Here is a 5,767-nt window from a genome sequence, read left to right as displayed (position 1 = left end):
CCAAATGGCATGCGTTTGTAAGCAAAAGTACCATAAGGGCACGTGAATGTGGTTTTCTCTTGATCCTCGGGTGCTATTGGAATTTGAAAATATCCGGAGAAACCATCAAGAAAACAATAGTAACTATTTCCGGCTAATCTTTCCAACATTTGATCAATGAAAGGTAAGGGAAAGTGATCTTTTCTGGTGGCGTCATTTAATTTTCTATAATCAATACAAACATGCCATCCTGTTACAGTCCTAGTAGGAATAAGCTCATCTTTCTCATTTGTAATGACAGTCATGCAACCCTTTTTAGGCACGCATTGAACTGGGCTTACCCATGGACTATCAGAGATTGGATAAATTAAACCTGCATCAAGCAGTTTAATAATTTCTTTCTTAACAACTTCTTGCATATTAGGATTTAGTCTTCTTTGACGTTGCACATATGTTTGATGACCTTCTTCCATAAGGATTTTATGTGTACAACATGAAGGACTTATTCCTTTAATATCATGAATTTTCCATGCAATGGCTGGTTTATGAGCTTTCAACACAGAAATGAGTTGAGATTTTTCATTTTCAGTAAGTGAAGATGATATTATTACAGGTAATTCAGATTCACCATGTAAATAAGCATATTCTAAATGGTTTGGAAGTGGCTTTAACTCTAATGTCGGTGGTTCTTCTATCGATGATTTGTATCGATATCTGTCTTCTTCTTTTATCATTTGAATTTCTTCTGTTGTTGGTTCATATCCATTAGCCATAAGTGTAGCTAACATTTCAGTTTCATCAATTGGTTCAGTTCCTTCTCCTAAAGAACATTCTCCTGTTCCTTGTAATTCTAGAAATTCTTCTAACAATTCTGCATGTGATTCTATAGTTTGAATATAATAACATGTATCATCTGCAGATTGCGGTTGTTGCATTTCTCTATCAACTGAAAAGGTAACACTTTCGTCCTCTATACTTAAGGTCAGTTTCTTACCGAACACGTCTATCATTGCTTTAGCCGTGTTTAAGAATGGTCTTCCTAATATGAGAGGAACTTGAGAATCTTCTTCCATGTCCAGAACAACAAAATCTACTGGAAATACTAAAGTACCAACTTTAACTAGCATGTTCTCCATTATCCCTCTAGGATATTTTATTGATCGATAGGCTAGTTGTATGCTTATTCGTGTTAGTTTCAATTCTCCAAGGTCTAGTTTAGCGTATAATGAATACGGCATTAAATTTATACTAGCACCTAAGTCTGCCAATACTTCTATTGAACTAAGACTACCCAGAAAACATGGAATTGTGAAACTTCCTGGATCAGATAATTTTTCTGGTATCTTATTCAACAGTACTGCAGAATAATTTGCATTCATAGTAACAGCCGAGAGTTCTTCCATTTTCTTTCTATTCGAGATTTGATCTTTCAGAAATTTAGCATATCTAGGAATTCCTGAAATTACATCAATGAAAGGAAGATTTATATTTATCTGTTTAAACATATCCAAGAATTTGGATTGCTCGGCTTCGAGTCTTTCTTTTCCCATTTTACTCGGGTAAGGAAGTGGTGATTGGTATGGTTTAACATAAGGTTTAGCTTTAACTGTGTTATCTTCATTAACCTTTTCAACTACCGGTTCTTTTTCCTTATCTATTTTAGGTTGTGGTTCTTGTGGAGTAGGAATAGCTTCCTCAGAAATTACAGGTATTTCAGGTGGTTTAAGTGTAATACCACTTCTTGTGGTAATGGCTATAGCTGTTTCATTTCGAGGGTTAGCATTTGTATCACTAGGTAGACTTCCCGATTTTCTTTCACCTATTAACCTTGCTAGGTTACTTACTTCTTGTTCCAAATTTTTAATAGAAGCTTGTTGATTTCTAAATGCTTGAGCATTTTGTTCATTGGTTTGTTTCTGAGATGTGAAAAACTGTGTTTGAGATTCAACTAGCTTCGTCATCATATCTTCTAAATTTGGCTTTTTATCATCAGTTTGTGGTGGTTTGTTTTGAAAATTAGGTCTTTGCTGATTGTAAGTATTATTGGATATTGTTGATTGCTAGAACCTTGTTGGTTGTTGTATGGAACATTTCGATTATAATTCTAGTTTTGATTGTAAATTGGTCTTGGCGGTTGATAATTATTCTGATAATTATTTCCAGGCCTTTGGTTTATGTATGAAACATTCTCTCTTTGTTCCATTGTTAGTTCAATGCTGAGACAATCTTTTGTTAAATGTGGTCCTCCACACTGCTCACAACTAATTCGTATTGAGTGAATATCTTTAGTCATCTTTTCCATTCGTCTCTCGACAGCATCTATCTTTGCGGAAATGGAATCTAAGTCATGGCTAGAATCGGCTCTAGCTGCTTTAGATGATCTAACGATATCTTTTTCTTGGTACCACTCATGTGAGTGGGAAGCAGTGTTATCAATAATTTTATAAGCATCAGTTTCTGTTTTCTTCATAATGGAACGACCAGCTGCTATATCGATGTCTTTCCTTGTTGTGATGTCGCATCCTTGGTAGAATATTTGTACTATTTGACAAGTGTCTAAACCATGTTGCGGACATCCTCTCAATAATTTTCCAAATCTTGTCCATGCTTCATATAGAGTTTCATTTGGCTTCTGTGTGAACGTAACAATTTCTCCTTGAAGTCTCACGGCTTTAGATGCCGGAAAGAATTGTTTAAGAAATGTTTCAACTAAAACGTCCCATGTATCAATCGCCCCTTCAGGTAACGATTCTAACCAATCTTTGGCTTCTCCCTTTAAAGTCCAGGGAAATAACATGAGATATATCTGTTCATCCTCCACTTCTCTTATTTTAAATAGAGTGCAGATCCTATTAAAGGTACGAAGATGTTCATTTGGATCTTCCTTCGGCGCACCACTAAATTGGCATTGATTTGTCACCATGTGTAGGATTTGTCCTTTGATTTCATAATCTGGTGCATTAATATCTGGTTGAGTAATTGCGTGACCTTGGCCAGTGCGTTTAGCTCTCATTCGGTCTTCCATACTTAGAGGTTCCAGATTTTCCATGATTGAATTTGTTGAATCTGAATCACTAGAGGATTCTGATTTAATGGTTCATTCCTCAACAATCTCTGTTTGAATGATTGGTGGTTCTGGAGGAAAAATTAATGGTTCAGGATCTATGAATTGTCCCTGAATATTCTCCGGATTCTCAATTGTGAGGTCGGGTTCAAAAAATGGATTATCGGAAATTTGAATTGGAGTACTTGTCGACTGGATGACGATTCTAAAGAAAAATCAACGGCGACAATATTTGCTAGATGTCTTGATCGAGTTAAAGGTGGTGAACGTACAAAAGGTGGTGAACGTTTTGCTCGGTGCATTCACTGAATATCCTATTAGTTTTTAAAAAGAAAGAAAAATTATATAAGTTATCCAATTAATAGACTTTTCTGATTTTGCCCACGTTTCGAATAGCCAAAAGATGCAGCAGAGGGGCAGGATTCGTTTGGTCTCAATATAATTGAGTACTGTTTGGCTCCAATAACCCGGTCCACGTACAAATCCAACTATTACTACGAACCAAAAAATTTTGATGTCTATCAATTTAACCACTTAAAATAATTTTTCGTAATTTAAAGAAATTTAGAGAGAAGAAATAGAAAAATTCTATGCCCTAAAAACTAGAATGGCGAGAAATAAGAAAGAAAAAGAGCGCGTCGAAAAATATCGAAAAATAAAAGATTGAAAAATAATAGGCGTTGAAAAATAAAAATAAGAAAGTAGCGCGTTGAAACTCAAAAAGGAACTAAAAGCTAAGAATTAAAAGTTGCGTCTAAAAATATTAAAGCTTAATAGAAAAACTATATCCCAAATGGCAATATCTTAAAAAGGTACTAAAAACTTAGAACAGCGTCGCAAAATTCTAAAGCACCTAGATCTTAATCTAAAGAAAAAGCACTTAAGGGATTTTACGGCAAAGCCTAAAAATCTAAAAATAACTATGGCAAAAACTATATTTAAAACTAAGTACGAACGATAAAAAAAATACAAATTATGCTAAAACAAATAAAAAGATACAAAATATAAAAATAAACTTAAAGTTTATAAAATTATAATTTTTATAAAAATATTATTTTCATATAAAAATATTAATTTTATATATTTAATAAAACTTAATATAACTTAAAAATATGAATTAAATAAAAACTAAAACAAATTAATTTAAAATTAAAACCTAATTAATATTAATATTAATATAATTAAACCCTAATTTCGCATTAAGTGAGTACCAGGTTTGACCTGTCAGAGGACCTCCGCGAGTGCGGTATGATCCAGTTCAAATTCTCCGCGAGTCGCGGAGGGTTCAATTTCTACTCAGAAGTGTTCGATTTCTATAGGTTCAGTTTTTTTTTCTGTTTTATAAAATAAAAATAAAAAATATAAATATAACTTAAATAAAAATTTAATTTTAAAACTAAAATAAAAATACTTATTTACTTTATAAATATTATAAACTCTTAAAAATATAAATATATTATTTTTTTCTTTTTGTATTTTTATATTTTTATTATTTTTAAAACTTATATTTTTATAAAAAGAACTTAATAAAAACTTTTATAAAAATCTTTTTTTTATATATAGCGTTGCGCTTTCGACGTTTATATGTCCCTGGCAGCAGCGCCAAAAATACTTAATGTGTGCGAGGCGTACTAGAAAATAGTGTATATTTTACTAGAAAAAACTATTAAATACGATACAATTTTACACAAGATATTTATTTATTTATAGAATGTATATACTTAAACCTTACTACAACACTTATAGGCAGTGTACCTAATCGTACAGTAGTGTAGTTTTTAGTAAGTCCGGTTCGTTCCACAGGGAAATCTTTTAAACAAAGCTTAACGCTATATTAGTTTAAATTATAAAAATACAAATATATATAAGTAATATTATTATTATAAAAAGGGGGTTTTTACCGTTTAATGACTGGTTTGTCGATTTTTAAAACTTTAGTCGCAGTTAAAACCTAATGTAAAATATTAAATAAATAAAAGACTTAATTTAAAGCGTAAAATAAATAACGATAATGAAATTGCAATAAATAAAAGTGCGATGAAATAAAATTGCGATAATTAAAAAGTGCGATAATTAAAAGTGCAATTAAATACAATGACAATAAATAAAAATGTAATAATTAGAAGTGTAATTAAATATGAAAATAAAGGAATTATGCTTATTTAAACTTCCGTAATCATGATGTTTGACGTGTTGATTTTAGTTTATTCCCATGGGTTAATTGTTCTTTGTCCTGGATTATTTAATATGTCCGTCTGGTTTTTGTCCATAACAGTCCATCAGTCATAAATATAAAGTGCGAGTGTCCTCGTCAAATTATCCTTATATCCGAAGTCAAATATTCCAACTAATTGGGGACTTAAACTGTAACAAGGTCTTAATACTTTGTTTAATAATTACACCAGGATATCGACTGCGTGTAACCCAAGATTTTAATACTTTGTTATCAATTATGCCAAGTGTCCTTGTACATAATTTCACCCCTGTTTTAATAATTCCATAGACTATTAATCCATTCCCGTGTCCGGTTAAATGAACGATTATTCGTACATATAAATATCCCGCCCATCGTGTCCGATCGAGTGTATATGGTTATTTATAGGTATGTCCAATTGTAAATCTTTATATTAAAATTAACAAACTATCATTTAGTTAAACAAATATAAAGCCCATTAATAGCCCATAGTCTAATTTCCACAAGTGTCGTTCTTTTGTCCAAACCCC

At 31.9% G+C, this 5,767-nt stretch overlaps 1 non-coding gene across 1 annotated transcript; it reads left to right on the top strand.

Moving 5' to 3' along the window:
* The first annotated feature begins 2,537 nt into the window (after window positions 1-2,537).
* Window positions 2,538-2,644, top strand: LOC139894953 (small nucleolar RNA R71). Its single transcript, XR_011775426.1, has one exon. It is a non-coding gene; the product is annotated as a small nucleolar RNA R71 (small nucleolar RNA).
* The last annotated feature ends 3,123 nt before the right edge of the window (window positions 2,645-5,767 follow it).

This window comes from Rutidosis leptorrhynchoides, chromosome 2, assembly GCF_046630445.1.
Source record: "Rutidosis leptorrhynchoides isolate AG116_Rl617_1_P2 chromosome 2, CSIRO_AGI_Rlap_v1, whole genome shotgun sequence".
Taxonomy (NCBI): domain Eukaryota; kingdom Viridiplantae; phylum Streptophyta; class Magnoliopsida; order Asterales; family Asteraceae; genus Rutidosis; species Rutidosis leptorrhynchoides.
The sequence above is the reverse complement of the archived record's forward strand: the minus strand, read 5'-3'. Positions and strand labels throughout refer to the sequence as shown.